The sequence below is a fragment of the Phodopus roborovskii genome, unplaced genomic scaffold, assembly GCF_943737965.1.
Source record: "Phodopus roborovskii unplaced genomic scaffold, PHOROB, whole genome shotgun sequence".
Lineage (NCBI taxonomy): Eukaryota > Metazoa > Chordata > Mammalia > Rodentia > Cricetidae > Phodopus > Phodopus roborovskii.
The window spans coordinates 18,570,030-18,589,009 of NW_026126480.1; the positions used below are offsets into that span (position 1 = coordinate 18,570,030).

General features: G+C 47.4%; 1 pseudogene; it reads right to left on the reverse strand.

Annotated features, from left to right (window-relative positions):
• Positions 1-8,473: 8,473 nt before the first annotated feature.
• Positions 8,474-18,700, reverse strand: LOC127227627 (AKT-interacting protein-like; annotated as a pseudogene).
• Between the last annotated feature and the right edge of the window lie 280 nt (positions 18,701-18,980).

Here is an 18,980-nt window from a genome sequence, read left to right on the forward strand (position 1 = left end):
GCACATCCGGGGAGCCCCAGGGGAGGTGATCCCAGCATCCTGTCCTGGCATTCTGTCCCAGGCATGATGGAATTCTGGATGCTGTGAACACAGAACCACCTTGTATCCAGATGGATTTTAACCTTGCTGAGACATGAGTAAGCCCATACCAAGAGCAGCAACTGGACTTGGTGGGGCCTAGAGAGGCACAGAGAAATTCCTCTGCATGTATTAGAAGCTGATCAGCGGGGAGCGGCAGGTGTGCTTTTGGTTGGGCCCCTTCCTCTCCCTAACTGAAACCTCGTTCCACAATGGGAAGCCCCGTCTATCATGCCCAGCCACAGGCTTCACGCATGGAGGTTTCACCCAGACCCAGACTGAAAGCTGGTTTCTGATCTCTTCTTGCAGCACAGGGGCCATGTTGCTCAGAGGGAATGGTGCCAGTGATTGAACAGGGCTGTCCCCTGCTGATAACAGCTTCAAATGTCCATCTGGGAGGCAGGTATGCTGGTGACTCTAAACACTGATTTTCAAGAGCACCCCTCACCACCCTCACCATGCAGTTATTGTTGAGAGGTCCTCTGGGTACTGACTAAAAGACCTCTAAAGGTTTGGAATCAAAGTCCTATTGGACATTGGAGGCCCACATGCTCAGTAGGGATTGGCTGATAACCTCGAAGGCTAATATTCTATGTGTGACTACTGAACACAGAAATGCAGCTGGTGTGAATAAGGAGCCAAACTTTCAAGTTTATTTAATTCATGTAAATAGCCCTGTGGGGTCAGTGGCTATGAGATTGGACAGCACAGCTCTGGACAGAAGTCAGAAAAGCTGCCCAGATTCTTCATGGGATCCACAGTTACTGGCCAATTTGTTGAGACTATGAGGAACGCCATGGTTGTCCTCTAATCCTATCCTCTCCATCAACCAAACCAGAGGAGGGAGGGAAGTGGCTCAAAACACTCAATGATGAGGGAAATGATGCTAATCTTTGAAGGACAGAGGGTTTCCCAAGGTGGGTTATAGGAGTGCAGACAGTTACAAGAACAATACAGACAGATATATAAGTACAGACAGACAGTTATAGGAGCAATGCTAATCGTTACAGGAGCACATATGCGAGATGGGAAGGTAGGTCCAAAGCAGAAGAGTAGTGGGGCCCACAGTTCCTCTGGGAGGCCTGTCCAACCTGTAGGCCACAGGCAGCAAGCATCCCAGGGTAGCCATCAGCATGCCAATACATCTGTAGATGTATGCACACTGAAATGTGAAAGGTCATACTCATAGACCACTGAGAATGGGTAGAAGGTTTAAGTGACACACCTTGGAGACACCTCATTGGAGCGTTCTTATGTGTCCGTTTGAGTTATCATGGAAATGCCTGGCTTGACCTTTGCTAAAGGAGCCCTTTAGAGTTGAGCAGGAGCCTGGGTTAACAGGCTAAGCAGAGGACGCTGCCCCTGGGAGGGGCGGGGCGGGGCGGGGCTCACACAGCTGGGTGGCATCAGGACTACAGAAAAGTGGATCCACACTGGCCCCTAGAGGCTGGGTACGAGTCCCAGGTGCTCAGCCTCCTCGCTGCCCTCCATGCAGCAGGGCTGTCATCAGACTCATTGGCTCCCAAGTTCCGAGATGAACTCTGCTCTAAGTAATTACAGCTCTTCAAGTTTCCCGTCCTCTGTTTAAAGAATTCGTCCTCTCGCCCTCAATGCCCCATCAGTTCCCTAATTAGCAGCGCGCAGCGCGATTACACATTCTCCGCAGCTCGCTGGGTCCGGCCCCCCTAATGAGTGTTTGTGGACAGCTGGGAGCCCTGTCCGCCGCCCACGAACCAGGAGTCAGGGCCCAGGAGTGTGAGCTGTCAGCTCCGTGATGGGGCTGGAGCTGGACGCAGCCCTGCGGGCCTCCAGGAGGAAAAGCCTTGAAATATAAATGAAGATGAATATTCATATTTGGTTCAATAAGTGCCAACTATTAATATACATGTCTGTCGGGAAGAGGAGGTAGCGCCGAGCCAATTGTGCAGGGCATAATTGGGCTCCTAATTCACAATTAGCCTGGAGCTCCAAGCCTCTGCACAGCCAGAGCCTGGGCTCAGGCCCCGGGGAGGGGAGGAGGTGCCTGCAGGGAAGGCCAAACACCCTGGAGCCTCCTACCCTTAAAGCTCTCTAGAGGAGAAGGGGAGGAAAGAAAATGAGGGAATTCCTTTCAGAAACACTATAGGAGTTACTGGGAGTGCAGCCTTGGGGTGGTCCCTGTTTCCTGAGTCACCTTTGGGCAGATACAATGCTCCTGAAAGCTGGTGGCCGATACATGGAGCTGGGGGCTCAGGGGCACTGGTTCTCCACGTGCAGAAGCAGCTCATACTGGGACCTGTGTGCAGATCCATGGGAACTGAGGCCAGAATGCTGGTGCTGGGCTCTGCTGGGCCGTCAGCCACTTTGAAGTCTGGCTTTACAACCCCACTAGCCAGAAAGACTGGTACCTTCCTCATCCAGGTTCTGGTGTTATTCAGCCTCTCTTACTGACTGGCTCCATGTCTTCTCTTAGTTCCCCAGAATCTGCCCACCATTCCTCCACTGTGACACAGCTGCCACTCTGCTATCTCCATCTCTTCTCATCACTGCCCGAAAGTGGCCCAAGAGCCATGATGAGCACCACCTTGCCCTGTTCCCAAAGGGAAGGCCCCCACACTCACACTAGCAGATATCCATCAGGGTTTGGGGCAAGGAACTCACAGCCCCAAGGGGGAGAGTGTGTCCCACCTTGGGCAGGAGCTACAATCCTGGGTTGCTCACACCTGAGGAAACTGGATACGTGTGTGTGTGTGTGTGTGTGTGTGTGTGTGTGTGTGTGTGTAGAGAGAGAGAGAGAGAGAGAGAGAGAGAGAGAGAGAGAGAGAGGAGCATGTGAAGGCCTGAAGTTAATGGCATGTATCTTCCTCAGTTACTCCTCACCTTAATTCTTAGCCAGGGTTTCCCACTGAACCTAGAGCTTAAAAACCTGCTAGACTGGCCTGCCCCAAGGATTCTGTCCCATTTCGTGTTCACCCCCCTACGCCCATCCCCCACCCCACCCCACCCTCCCCCAGTCCCCCCATCCTACCCCCCTCCCCGGTGCTGAGATATAGGCACCTGATCCCATGCCCATGGCAAGAACTTTACTGACCCATACACCACCCCTGCCTGGGAGACTTTTGACCCGAAAGCTCAAGTGTCTAGACACTTGGTGCCCAGCTGGTTGTGCTGTTCTGGAAGGTTTAGAACCTTTAGGAAGCAGACTTTCTAGAGAGAGTAGGTCATGGGGGGGAGGAGGGACTAGACATTCTATAACAGCCTCACTTCCTGTCTACTCTCTGCTTCCTGACTATAGATATAAGTGACAGCCTCTTCATGCTCCTACCACCAGTATCCCCTCGAACTGCAAGCCATCATAAGCCTCTCCTTTCATCAGTAACTTCTTGTCAGGCAGAAAAGTAACAGACACAGACCTCTGCTCAGGCTGGAGTTGGGCTGAGCAGTGGTAGCAAGCTGGATATTGAAGCCAGTTCCATGATAGATAAGGAGGGCAAAAACTGGTCTAAGGTGCACCATGTTGATAAGTAGCAGGTTTGGAGGTCTGGCGTGCTAAGTGTGTTTTCCTCTGGTTGCATCTCAATTTAAGCTACTTTTAACAAGGCAAGTTTAACAACACTATGGATCTAGCTTAGGTGATAGAACAAGCATAGATGTAATATGAAGTCTGGATCAGGAGTCTATGCTGTTATGTTCCCTAGCATGGTCTACTGAGGACACCCAGAACAGTGATACCCCACTACCAAAACAATTACCCTGTACTCAGATCTTGGTCTCCAAATATATGTACACGCTAAAATGAGTCAGGGCTTTGTGGGAAATGGCTGCCTTCCCAGCTGGGGTGGGAAAGTAGAGCCAGGCACAGCTTGCTGCCCTGAAAGCAAATGTATACACGGTGAATGACAACTGTCGAGAGGACCCAGGACATAGCACTGCCTCAGAACTTCTCACAGAAATAAGAAGCTGATTCCTTGCCAACATGAATGAGTAAGTCACATGACCCAAATGGGGCACCATTGAGGAGCCCACAGCCAAGCTACCCAATGAAGAGTCTGCAAACCTGAATCCAGGAACATTCTACCAACCTGCCACCTCAAGTGCAAAGCCAGGGAAGGCCAAAGAACTGCTCTGCATCGAAGGAGAATAAAGACACATGACAATCAATTGAGACAAATAGTGTATAAACAGGTTCCTTTCACTATAGACACCATGACTGTGACAACCACTGAAACATGAACAGTAGTCAGCGAATCTTTGGACCTTGCCAGCTGCATTGAAAGACCCATACTGAGGCATTGATGAGCTGGTGTGTGTGTGTGTGTGTGTGTGTGTGTGTGTGTGTGTGTGTGTGTTGGGGCAGAGGAGAGCCATCTTATTCTCAGTTGGCTCAGGTGAAAGTGGTTATGGGTACTGACCTGCCACTTTAAAGCTCAGGTTACTTCAAAGCAAATTATAGAATGTCAGAGGTTGCTCTAAGTCTACGCTAAGGCTCACAGCTAGGAAAACAGAGGCCTAGATGCCCAAATCCTAAGGCAGGGGCTCCAGGGGCAGCTTGCCAGGAGGAGCTGCTCAGGCTCTGGGCCGCTTACCCAGGCATTTGCCTCCAGGTGGCAAGGGACATGACCAAGGGCAATTTTATAAGTGAGACCAGGCCCGAGTTGTCTCCTCCTTTATCCCCCCCCCCCCACCCTCACCCAGGATGGGGAATGATTCTTGGCAAGAGGAATTATTTTTTTTATTAATTTATTTTATTTTATATAACAAAGTCCAATTAAATGAAAACAAACATTTATACACAATATTTGGGAATTTGGGCGTTGTTCTTTCCAAACTACTTCCTGCTGGTAAGGGGCGCTGTCATGGGGGATTCGAAGAAGATTCAGAAATCCTTGCTGTAGTCTGTAAGGCTGCTTTGTCCAGCTGTTTTGAATGTAGGATCACCTTGTACTCTGTTTCAGGTGGTCTGGCTTGATCAAACCACATTAGTCTGGAAGGAATCCACATCTTTTCATTTTCTGTGGAAACAAAAATAGAAATCCTTTTCCTCAGTACCTTGTCCTTCAATTTAAATTTTGGAGTCAAAGCATTTTTTTAAATTTAATTTATTATTTACATGTCGACCCCAGTTCCCTCTCCCTCCCTCCCTCCTTCCCTCCCTTTTACCCTCTCTGCCCTCTCACATGCACTCTAACCACCCTCCCCTCCCATCCCCCCACCCCAATTCCATATGTAGGGAAATGCCATCCAGTTGGGGTCACATAGATGTGACAGGTCATGTGAAGTAGGGACTAGGGCTTCTCTCCTGTCTCTAGATTAAGGCAGTTATCCCTCCATGGGGGATGTGTTCGCAAAGTCCTTTTGTGCACCAGGGATATATCCTGGCTCCACTGTCAGTCCTTCTGGCTGAGACCCATATTCAGGGGGGCCTAAGTCAGTCCCATGCTGGCTTCCCAGCTATCAGTCTAGCAGCCGTTAGCTCCTCCTTGTTCAGGTAAGCTGTCTGTATGTGTTTCTGCTGCCTGGTCTTGTCCTCTCCATCTGCATCTGGGTTCTAGTTCGACTCAGTGTTTATGTATGGGTGTTTGATCCTGTTTTCAACAGGCATTAGTTGAGGACTCCATGGAGAAGTTAGTTGTTAATATCACTCTCCGGGAAGGGCATTTATGATAGCCTTTCCACGGAAGCTCAAATTGTTAGTTGGGAGCAGTCTTGTAGTTCTCTTGACCTTTCTTTGTGTTCAATTTTATCTTCAAACCAATAATGGCTCCCTCTTTTATGTCTCTCTCTCTGTCTCTCTGTCTCTGTCTCTGTCTCTGTCTCTGTCTCTCTCTCTCTCTCTCTCTCTCTCTCTTTCCTATCTTCTATTCCTAACCAGGCTCAATCTTCCTGGTTGCTCATGTTTTCCTTTCCTCCCCCTCATTTTCTCCTACTTCTCTCTCCATTCGCTGCCCCCCCCTCCACTTCACCTGAGCTCTGGGGGACTTGTCCCTTCCCAGTTCTGTGAGGGACTTTATATGAATCTCTTAGAATACACCTTGTATCTTAGTTCAAGAGGAATTATTTTTGTTTTGTTTTATTTTTTAACTTTTCTTTCTTGTTTTTTCTGTCTGCTCCTGGCTGCTGCTTGCATGAAGGTGTCTGGGAAAGTTACTAATGGCTTTAACATTTCTGTGTGACAAAGCACCCTGAACTCCCTGGGTGAGAGACAGAGCGTTGATTCTGTTCCCAGATGTGTACATCACCTGGATAATTCCTTCTCAGGACACAGGTTGGCTGGATATGGCTGCAGGGTTTTACTGGTTCAAGGCTGCCCCTCCAGCCCAGCAGAGGGTCCATTATTCCAGGGCATGAGGTCCTCAGACCATCATATAACATATGAGGCTATGCATAATTGTACAGTGCCTTGACCAGAGCTCATACTATTATTGCCTCTTGTCCAAAAGAAATACTGGTGCATATTAGTCTTCCATTCCTTCATAACAAACCACCACTAACTTCATGGCTTACCCTGTCCATATACTCACAAAGTCCATAGAAGCTATAACTCTCTGTCCAGGCTAGAGTCAGGTGTCTACTGGCTGTGTCTAATGGAAACTGGGACTACTCATCTAAGTTCATTTCTGTTACTTTGGCAGCAGAGGTATCCACGCCTCTTACAAGACTAAGGGGAGCAGAGGACTCCAGGCTTCTGTCAGAGAACCTGTCCTGGTGTCAGACCTCTATCCCAGTCCCACAGACTCTCCTGAGCCCCTTTCCTTGGGCTTCTGGCTTTCCTCACTATGGACCACTGTTGAGCCTTCGCTTCAGTGCTCATTGAGCTTTTGCTTCAGAGCACATCGAGTCTCCAGTTGTTGGAATGCCGGTTGTTTGAATGTGACTTATGCCCTAGAGGCTCAAGTGCTTGAATACTTGTTCTCAAGTTGGTGGCACTGTTGGGACCTGTTGTGGAACCTTTAAGAGGTGGAGCCTTGCTAAAGGAAGTGGGTCGCTGGGGGGTGGGCCTTGAGGCTTTAGAGCCCACACTTCCTGTGTACTCTGCTTCCTGACTGTGGGTGTCATGTCATTGGCAGCCTCTGCTCCTGCCACCCTGGCAGTCTTGGTTAGGGTTTCTATTGCTGTGATAAACAGCATGGCCAAAAGCAACTTTGGGAGGAAAGGGTTTATTTCGGCGTTCATGTCCTGATCACATCAGCATGAAGGGAAATCAAGGCAGGAATGCAAGGCAGGAACTGAAGCAGAGACCATGGTAGACTACTGCTTAGTGGCTTGTACATTTTGCTTTTTTTTTCAATGACAATCATTTACTGGTTTATTTCATCTTTACTAACACATCGGTCATTCACCATTTAAATACCTTGTAAGACCCTCAGAATGAGGAGTCTTCCAGTTTCGGTCGTACCCCCAAGAACTCAATGACCAGTCCAGTTGCTGCAACACACAAGAGGCTTTAACGAACAGGAAACGTTTGTGCAAACGGGCTCCTCCAGCAGGCAGGCTAGAGAGAAGCCCCCTCCCCCGGGCACGGGTATTTTTAAAGGCAAACCCACAAGCTTAGGGAGGGGGTGGGACCCTCTGTCCTTTGAGTACGTGACCTTTTGAGGCCGGATGGTCTGCTATTAGGGTCAACAGACCTTAGGGCCTCAGGGTGTGCTAATTAATCTTCTCTGGGCAAACCGGAGTTGCAGCTATCTCTTTGTTTCCTAAGGACCCTATTCACCACCTGCTGACTCACAAGAAAGGAGGGGCAGTGTGAATTCTTGGTATCTTGTTATCTCAGGGCCTTGTGAGGGGAAATTAGCAAATTCTAAGGAACAGATATTGGTTTCCAAGTTAGTCCTTCATTTCAGGGGGGGGGGGGAGTTTCTTTAACTTTACTTTTTTTGTCTTTCAACCTGACTTCATTAGAAACCTTTCGAAAACTTTTTTCTTCCTCCTGTCATAAAAACACAGTAATATGCAAAAAACAAACAAACAAACAAAAAACTATGAACAAGCATCCTGGTTCTGCCTACTTTCCAAAATGCTTCTGAGATAGACATTTACAGCAAGTCAGCAGGAAACAGGAAAGCCAGTCTTCTACTTGAAAGTGCTGCCCTCTGGAATCTCTTCTCTCCCACCTTCTTCACGTCCTACCATAAGTACAGCTGAAACCACCAACTTCGAGCTACTACACACTGCTCATTTCTCTCTGCTCTGTTAAAGTTAACACAACTTACCTCTAACATATTCAGAAAAATACTTAAGCCTCAAAGTTCCCAATCATTTTGAGTACTGAAGTAGATCCACCCTGACACTTCTGACAGAAGTAATGTACTACTTAATACGAGGTCTCCACAACCTGCTGTTAGAACCTATGCATACACAACACTGACAGCCACTCACTGTTCATGAGGTTTACTTGTCAGGCAGTCCTTTGCCATTAGTCAGCTTTAACCAGGTGGTGCACCAGATCCACCATCTCTTCGGTTGCTACTGTTTTCTCTTCTTTACTGAAAGGTTGTACTGAGGCAGGCTTTACCCATGACAGGCCAGCAATATGAACACTTTTATTGTGCTATTCTTCAGGCTTTTCTGAGTCAGCATCTTCTCTCTGGCCTCATCATGTACAGAAGGATTTTATGGAGAAAAGCTAATTGCACAGGGGTCTTCTATTTTCGGTTGGTCAAACAAATGAGCAGTACATACTTCAACACTGTCAACCACTTTACTCTTAAAAAGCTGAATGCCTTTTTCACACAGTACCACAGCCTCTGGGTTTAGGGGTCTTGTGTCGATCTTGTAGAAGACTCTCCTTACGTACATTGAGACCTACAATATATGATTATGGTTCCACATTGTAAATGCTCTCTTCACATCAGTTCACCTGAGGTGGAATCTACTAGCGGGTGAAAGATGGGAATGTAGAAGAGTGGACAGTCGTCATCTGGATAGTTATCAGGAATATACACCGTAAACTTGAACACACCATCCAGATATAGCCCGTGTTCATATGAATATTATGCCAAACCCCACTAATGCAGAGTGATATGATGGCTTTACATAGATGCCTGGTAGCTTCTGCTTCACTACCAATGTAAATTCTGCAAGAAGCGAATATTCCAGGTAGAAGGAAGGGTCCCTAAGAAGCATGGGTACTGTTTGTTGACTGTGCTCCTGGGGCTGGAGATGCAGGCTTCATTGTGGGCATAGCGTTTTGGGGAATAGCTGGCAGCTGCTTTTTTGGTGCAGTTGGTGGAGGACTGTTATTCACATCCCTTGTTAACGTCTTCTCTTCACCTTCAGCCCGTTTGTGTACAGAGCTCGCAGACATGCTCCACAAAGGGTTTATAACATGTACTCCAAGCAAAAATCTTCAGTGCTGTGGCATCAAACTCTTCTGTCCTCAGTGTTCACGCTGCCTGGACGCCCTCATTGCAGAGCTCCAGTGGGCCAGCGCCACTGCGGCCTGACAGCATCTCTGGCCACAGTGCAGGCGGTACCCTGCTGCTCCTCTCTCATTTTGCTTTCTTATATAATCCCAGGACACCTACCCAGGAGCCACCCCACCCACAATGGGCTACTAGTCCCCTCACATCAATCACTAATTAAGAAATGACCCACAGGCTTATTCACAGGGCAATCTTATGAGGGCACATTCTCAATTGGTGTTCTCTCTTCTCAAATGACTCTAGCAGCAGCAGCATGTGTCACTTTACATAAAACTAGCCGGCACACCTTCCCTGGCTGCAGTCATGTCCTTCCCACCACGATGGGCTGATCTCCCTAGAACTGTAAGCCTAGATAACCCTTTCTCCCTTAGGTTGCTTTTGTCAGGATATTTTATCACAGCATTTGGAAGAGAGACTAAGACATAACCCTCCCAGGCAGCTATCAATCATCCCAGGCCAGACTAGACTACTCTGCCATCAGATGTCCCAAGTCACTCTACCCAACTCTGTGCTAGAATATGACAGAAGCCCTCCCTCCACTGCCCTCCTTCCAGCTCTACCCTGCCCTTCGTGCCCTCGTCTCCAACTCTTTCAAAGCCCAGGGCACCTTCTAGCCCCTAGGCCTGTCATACTCTGGGCTATGGCTTTAGTGATTGTTTCTTCAGACCTGCCCTAGCTGTCAGGGTCTAGTTAGTCTGCCTTGATCCTTCAGCCAGTCCTGCTCCATAGGCCCCTGGGCCCCATCAGACCTCGCTGAGGTGATGCCTCATGCACCATGTCTACCTGCCACAGCCCTGTTTAGGTCACCAAGCTTTGTCTATGTACTCTGGGATGTCCCCAACAATGCCTCAGGAAGTGACAATACCATCTTTTCAGAGTAGTCTATGTCTCCTGTAGCCCTGGAACTGGCCCATTGTGAGTAGAGCAGGCTGCTGGCTTCTCTGGGTCCCCTGTAGATCCTTAGGTAGCAGAGGCAAAGCGGGGAAGGCAGCAGAGCAGCTGAGGGCTTCAAAACCAAGGTCACATCTCAGCAACTGAAACCAGCCAAGCTCCCTCCATCAAGTTTTTAACTAGAAAAATAGTGTGCCCATTTCTCTGTAATACACCTCTGGGCTTTTTTATTATGACTTCATTTCCCCTTGTAATATTGGAACGCCTCTATAATTGTAAAAGTGTAATAGAATCTAATAGAATTTCATTTGGCGCCCGGACTGCTCTGTGCCATGGCCGCTCATTCGGAGTGAAATAATGGCGTCTAATGCCCACACACGGCTCCCTGTGACCTTATTCAATCTTGGGGCTGATCGGGAAATATATTGATTCAATTATACACTGATGACAAATGAACTCAAAGAAAGAGGAAAAAAAGGTCAGCATATATTTGAAAATGTAAATCTTAGCAATGTCTTTGGGGTTTGCCCAAAAAGAAAAAAAAAAAAAAAAAAAAGCCATTTCAAAATGCCATTTGTGGCTAATAGTGTGGAGTTCCAGACTCCATCAGGGGGACGCAGGGCAGCTGGGCAGGCCTTAATAGGGTGTCACTTCTCTAGAGCTGGGATCAGGCCTAAATCCTCTCTGAGATGCTCCTGCCTCGAATGACTTCTAGCCTAAACTGCCTCCTTCAGCCTGGTGGTTCGAACTTCCTCCTTCTCTTCTGCCTTCCCTCCCTCCCTCCTTCCTCCTTTCTTCTTGTTGCCCCTCCCCTCTCCCTTGCTACCGTCTTTCTTCCCCTACTTTCCCTTCATCCCTTCCTTCCTCCTCCTGTCCTCATCCCCTCCCCTTCCTCACTTCTTCCCATGTCTTTTCTCTCCTTCCCTATCCTGCTTCCTTACTCCACCTGCCTTCCCTCCCTCCCTTCAAAAAACCACTGACCAGGGATGAATCCCCAGAGCAAGGGCATCAGCAGGGGACCAGTGAAGGGAGGAGAGTCAGTAAGACAGGAATGAAGCTAAGACAAGTCTAGAAGAAAGAAAATACCCACTATATCTAATGTCTAACAGAAGGAGCCATACAAACTCCCAAGGCACTCTCAGAATGTTCCCACATTAAAAAAAAAAAAAAAAAAAAAAAAAAAAAATACCGGGGCTAGAAGAACACTGGCCGTTCTTGAAGACCTGGGTTTTATTCCCAGCACCCACATGGCAGTTCACAACGGTCTGTAATTTCAGCCCCCGGTTATCTGACACCCTTTGCTGGCTTTGTGGGTATGAGACATGTAAGCGGTACACAGACTCATAGGCAGGAAAAACACCCTGCACATGGTAAATAAACAAAGGGGCTAGTGCTGTAACTCAGTGATAGAGCCCTCACCTACCACACGTGAGACCCTGGACTCCATCCTCAGCATCACACACACACACACACACACACACACACTTTTCCTGGGAATCATGTTTAAAGATACAGATCTTATCTACCGTAAAGTACAGAAAACTCAAGTGCATGACATGGCAATGTTTTTTTGTTTTTGTTTTTGTTTTTTTTTTAATAAAGCTGGAAATCACCACCCAAATCAAGGTCTAGAATATCCAACACTTCAGCAGCCTGCCTCTTGACCCCTGTCTTTAATCCCCACCTCCCCCTGGCAGCCATGGTCTGTCTTACACACCACAGATTGGTAATGCCTGCTTTTGAATTTTTAAGTGTGTATATTTAGGCACCTGGATTTTTTTCCTCTCCAAATTGTATCTGCTTGGTCTGCCTGTGACACTGTGTACCAGCCATGTGGCTGGCCATGCTGTGGGAGGGGACTGTGAAATGACTACAAAGGTTGAACCCACCCTGTCAGTGGGGGCATATAGGATTATTTTTTCAATCTTTAAAAGCTTTTATCAAAACTGGAACATATGTATAGTTGGTTAGAAATGTAGAATGGCATTTTGAAACTGCATAGCTGATACATTTAGTGCAGTGCAATGTAAGGCATTAGAAATATTAAGAATTCAAATGCTTTATTTCTTCATAAAAGACTTTCTAAGAAAAGAGTGAATAGCAAGTGTGTAGCTTTCAGTGTGGACGAGTTTTGCACGTCTTAGAAAACCATCATATTGTTTTTGAAATTTGAATGTTTCTGACATTGTATGTGGGGGGTATGCGCATGTGTGTTCCTGTGTGTGCAGGTGTACATGTATGTGTGGGTACTTGTGAAGGCCAGAGATCAACCTCAAACGTCATTCATTCATCGGGTGTTTTTTTTTCTTTTTAATAACTTTTAAACATGTATTAATTGTATGTGCATGAACATGATTAAAATTGGCATGGCACATTTGAGTAAATCAGAGAAAAGCTTGCAGGAGTCAGTTCTCTTTTATTTAATATGTATGTGTGAGTGCTTGCATAGATGTATGTGCACCATGTGCTAGCCTAGTGCTCGTGGAGGCCAGAAAGGAGCACTGGATCCCCTGAACAAGTTACGTGCAGTTGGGGCCACTTGTGTGTGAGAGCAGCAAGTGCTTTTACCCACTAGGCCATCTCTCCAGCCCAGTGTGTGTTCTGTTTCCACAGGGAGGACCCCAGGGATCAGACTTGTGTCATCAGACTTGGTAACAAGGGACATCTTTTTGGCCTTGTTTTTTTTTTTTTTTTTTTTTTTGTGTGTGTGTGTGTGTGTGTGTGTCTTGGGTTTTTTGTTTTGTTGTTTTCAGACATGATTTGTCAGTGGGCACCGAGGCTCACAGATTAGACTACCAGTGAGCAAGCACCTGGGGTCATTTGTCTCTACCTCTCCAGCTCTGGAATTTAAGGTAGGTGATACCACACCTACCTTAGAAAACAAAAAACAATGTTTGTATATTTTTATATGTATAAGTATTTTACCTGCATATATGTCTATATATCATATGTGTGCTTATTGGACACCCTGAAACTGGAGTTATAGACAGATGTGAGCTGCCATATGGGCACTAGGAATTGAACTTAGGACCTTTGCAAGAGCTATGGTGCTCTTATCAACTGAGTCATTGCTCTAGCCCAGCACCCAGTGTTGTTTTGTAATTGTTGGTTTTGTTTTACATGGTTTCTGGATGAACTCAATTCTTGTGCTTCAGAGACAAGTTATCCCCTCTCCTCTCCACACCCACCCTCATCTCCAGTATTTTACCCTATGTTTCCCATGTTCTGAAGCATTTCTGAAAGTCAAATGTTACCTTCCTGGAGACATCAACTTCTTTGTCACAACCACACTCCTTGTGTGTGATGGAGCTTTCTCCACACATCTCCAGTCAAGTGGTGGCAGCAGCAGCATTCTGCCACTTGTTCCATAATTTCATTGCCTTCCACTCTCCTGTCACTTCTAGTGTTATTGCCTTTCATTCCTTTGCCTCACTTGAATCACTGTTAAACCCTTCTTTCCCCTAGCCATTTTTGTAAAAATATGAGTTTCTGACTTGGAAATGAGGAGACAACATAGTCTCAGCCTTCGGTGTCTGTGCATGAAGTGAACAGTGGATACCCAGTGTCCAACCACTGACCCTAAGGGATGTGACAAGATTAGTCGCAGCTCAAGATCTGCATCTGCTATTTATGTGGCAACCTGAAGAACTAGCATGGAAATTTGTGCTTTAAGTCATTGCTCATGGTCAATGGTGCTCCACACTGGTAGCTCAGTGGCCAGAGGGTTTTCCTACTATGCACAAAGCCCTCAGTTCAATTCCTAGCAGTGCATAAAGCAGGTATGGGAATGGGTTTCTGTAACCTCCACATTCAAGAGGTTGAAGCAGGAAGACGAGAATACCCCAATTTCCTCATCTCTTCGTGTGGTACATAGACATCCTTTCCAGTTTGATTCTGTCATGAATGACACCACTTTGAACTTTTCTCAACTTGAATGCTCATTTCTGTTGGCTGAAGATCTCTCTACTTGAGTTCCCTAGTTATTTCATGTGACCCTAAGTAAGTTGCTATTCTCAAAGAGTTGGGAGCACCAGAGCACCTGTGTAAAAGGAGAAGATATGGTTGTATTGAGATGGGAGGGAGAGTCACCATGTTCTTCTAGACCCATTTCACAGATAAGAAGATAGACTCTAGATGCAGAGGGAGTTGCACCAGTTCACACAGAGACAGCCCCTTGGCTACTCTCTCCCTCTTGAGGCCCCTAGCTGTGAGGTAGGACCTTGCCTGTTCTTGAATAATGGAACTAGGGCTCTATTTTTTTCTCCAAGGGAGATAAGCTCCCCAACTCATAGGTGAGCAGAAGCCAAATCAGATGTGGAGAGAGAAGCCAGGTAACTTCCTTCCCTCTGATACCATGAACATTTTCAGCAAAGGCTCATCTCAGCCCAGCCCTTAGCCTAGGCTGGCTGCCTTATTTAATTCTCATAATTAGCTGACAGCTCATTACCAGCTCATTAGAAGCCCTGGGACTATGGTGACAGTAACAAATTCAGTGCATCCAGGCAGTCTGGGGGGGAGGTGTCTCCAGAGGCCTGACCTAGGCTGGGCCTCAGGGAGCAGCTGGGGATGGGCCCAGATGGGTGACACTGGCTGGATCCTCAGAGTTCAAATCCTGTCTTACAAGCAACATGAAAGGCCCTCCCCAGCCCACTCATGTTGCTATTCTAGCTTTGGGGCTCTCAGCTCTGTTCCTGAGAAGACAAGTTAGAAGGAGGGATCCTGGCTCCAAGAGAGGCAGGAGGAACCCCAAAGCCTTGAGAAGGCCAGAGAACCCAGACTCCCAAGTGTGGGCACCAACAGAGCCCACATGTTCCCTATGTCCCTGTCATTTCCCCACTTCCCTAGATTCTCCCTCTCCATCTGTCTCTCAGTCTGTCTACACTAAGTCATTGTCTGTTAGACCCCTACCACTTGTCTGTTTTGGCCTGTTTGAAGCAGCTATAATGGTCAACTAGACAAGTTCTGTCTGTAAGGCACGTGTGACACGATGGGGAAGGAGGCCACTAGTTCCCACAAGAAGGGCTGGGGAAGAGTCAACACTTCGGGAATCAGAGGGAGGCTTTGAGAAAGAGGCTGCACTTGGAAGGGGCAGGAGTTCACTGTCTGTCATCTGGAGGATACCTTTACCTTTTCCCTTCTCCCAGAAGGCCAGGCCCCCACCTTGTGGTCTCAGCCTGTTGAAGGCAGAGGACAGAGACTGTGAACAGAGCCGGGGAGTCAGGTAGGGTCTGGAAGGAAAGAAGGAATTGAGTGATTTTGTTCATAGACGGTAAAGGGGGTGGAATGGAGATCAGAATGGGGAGGAGGTGGGAGGAAGAGCAGAAAGGGAGGGGGAATAAAGGGAGAAGGGGAAGGAGAGGACCAGGAGGAGAAAAGGGTCAAAGGAGGTGCCCTGTACTGCCTAGCCAGTGGCCCCAGTCCCTGGCAGCCAAGTGACCAGGTTAAGTTGCCCACTGTCCTGGCTTTACATTTGCATCTCCCTCTGTGCTCTGACTGCAGAGAGACCCCACCCTGATGAGTGTAGAGGAACCAAAGGTCAGGACGCAGCAAGGGAGGCCTGGACCCAGACCTGGAGCTCCCAGCTCCAGCCATACATCTGCCACAGGGATCGATGGAAGTCATTATCATTGCCACATGTTAATGATACCAATTAATTCCCCATCTGTGGGCCCAATGCAGCCTTCAGCGCTGAAGGTTAAAGAGAGGGGACTTTCTCAGGGTGAGTTTCCCCAGGGTGACAGTTCTGGGCCTGCGTGTGTGGTTTGAGAGCTAGGCCTCGCATCAGGGACTATATCATGTGTGCACTAACCATATACTATCCTGCCTTGCCTGTATCATAATTAATGAATATGTCACCTGTGTACACACATGTACTCTAAGTATGCCTGCATTGTGCATGTACAGTGTTTGTGCCCAAAGTATAAATTCTGTATACATGTGTAAACAAAGTGCTGTATGTCCACACTGTGTGCCTCATCCGTGTCCATAGCATGTGCATATAAATCTTATTTGTTCACAGTGAATGGCTTATGTTAGTGTGCAGAACATGTGTACAAAAACTGCCTATTCTAGTCCTGTGCCTGCAAATGCTGAAGGTCAAGCCTCTGCCTTCTGGCAAGTGAATGGTACCCAGGTGTCCATCTTTTCCACATGTATTGTATGTGCAAGCCCAGGTCCATGTTTCCCTATACTATGTAACTTCTCCCTTATCTCTGCTTCTTTACATTCTGAGGTCCTACCACGGAGCCTAGGACTCAAAAAAAAAAAAAAAAAAAAAAAAAAAAGAGATCTCTTTGTACTGTGACATATACTTGGTGCTGCCCAATCTTGGAGGGTCAATATGAGTTTACCAAGCAAATGAAGTCAAACAGGAGGGAAGGAAGTCCAGGCTAGGCATACTGTTCAAACTACTAATGCCAGGCACTTCTGTATGCTAAACTAGGCCCTAAGTGTATCTTTGATGCCATGAAGCAGGTCCAATCAGTATTCCCAAATTACAGATGAGGAAAATCTGTTACAGAGATATGAGTAGCTTTCCCAACAATACACAACCTGGAAAGGTTACTGGCATCCATACATACTCACAGGCACACATTTGCACACACACAATGGTGTGCATAACAGCATATAGATAGTGAACACACACACACATCACTCCTACATTCAGGCTGTCTCTGGTGTCCTTATTGGCTCCGAGCACCCTAGGACAGAATCCACGCTGAGCCCTAGCTTTTTTGTGGTAATGGGAAGAAAGAAGTAAACATGTACAGTAACAGAGAAAGTATCTAGGGGAGCTAGCTTGCAATCCTTCCCTAAAACCAAGAAGCAAAGACCATGCCAACCTACCCACCACACCCAGTAAGTGGCCATACTTGGGTGCTGTCAACTCAAACTCCATTTCTCCATCTGCTGTGGAGGAAGAATGTTGTTACCTTCCCTTGGACAAGTCTGTAGAGGGTACTCCCTAGGAAATTGGAGTTCCCAGGTTCTCACTAGACCTAGAATGTGTGCAGCATCCTAGAGGGCTGGTAGCCACCAATAGTCACAGAAAGAAAGACTAAATTTAGCTACTATCTGTTCCTGGACAGGGAAGCTCCCCAAGGGCCAGGCTGTCCCTAGCCTATGTTATCAAGGTCACACTGTACCCTGGTACCCCCAGAAAGCTCAGGATGGGCAGCTTGCCAGGCCTGCCAGCGCCAGAATGCCTGGCCCGCTGCCTCCCCTGGGCTCCAGCTCTTCTTAATTAACAGAACACCATTGTGAATACTAAAGAAGAAATTAGCACATGCCAGTCATTTCCGGGTGTTTATAGATTTCTCAACCCATCTTTAATTAACCCCTCTGGTCCTGAAGCCTGGCCCTGCCCTGTTTTCCTGCTTGCAAGTGGCTTCCCATCCATCTTAGGACCAGAGGAAATTTCCTAGCCCCAAAAGGGCTAACCCATTCCAAGATATAGGATGATGATGAAGAAGATGCATACCCTTTGACCTTCAAAGCCACATTCAGGAACTGATGGAGAAGAGCTATTTACCATGGAAGCAACACACAGAAGATCTGAGCCTGAGTGGATCATCACAGCATCTATCAGTGTGGTCTCAGAGCAGTGGGAAAGAAACCTGTGTGTATCGATACAGAATGGCCTTTGTGCACTGTTCGGGTAAAACTATAGGCTACTAATATTTGCTTATAATGTGACATAACAAAAAATCATATTCACCGAGAAGCACAGGAGATGGGTGTCTTGAAGTCATCCAGACATTAACAAGGTGTATGAGGTCACTCCAGGGGAAGATGCAGGACTCTGAAGACCAAAAGTGACCTGGGAGTGTTCAAGAGTTCAGGTGATTTGCACAGTAGGTACTTCTGGTGGCTGCTGAGATCCATATCTCTTCTCTGAGGACCCAAATCCTGAGGTTGGGACCTGGTAATCTGGCTGGGTTCTTTTCACATTTCCTGAGCCTTCTTGGGCATTCAAAGTACCACTGGTCTCTGTATCACATGATCCCCACCTCATAAAAGATGTATCTGGCTTGTTCTCATTATAAGACAGAGAATGGTGGTTCAGGAGGCCTCTGTAGGCTTAAGCTCAGAAGTGGAACATGTCTCAGCCATAGCTCACATGGACTACAGAAGCTCACAAGCCTGGCCCAGATACAGAACCACAGATGGACTCCAGCACTTGAGAGGAGCGGATAATTCCCACCTAGACAGAGGATCACACACAACTTTCTGAGGTTACATGGTCCTGCACACCTTCTGGGAGGTTGTGGGTTAAAGGTGGCCTGCGAGTGAGGAAGATGATGGAAGGGTGGCAGTGTGAAGGCCATGATGGTGAAGACACAGTGAGGAAGAATATGATGAGAGAAAAGTAGGGAAGAGTAGGTAGTGTGGCCCTACCAGCCTCACCAGGTGACCAGTTCTGCTGCCACTGGGACAGATCCTCTCATGGGAACCATTCTGGTATCAGAGACCCAAGCTGAGGGCTAAAAAACAAAACAAAACAAAACAAAACAAAAAAAAAAACTAGAGAACCCAAAGAATATGACTTATGATGACCTTCCAGGGAGTGGTTCCTGAAGAGAACACCCCGCTCTTACCACTTACTCC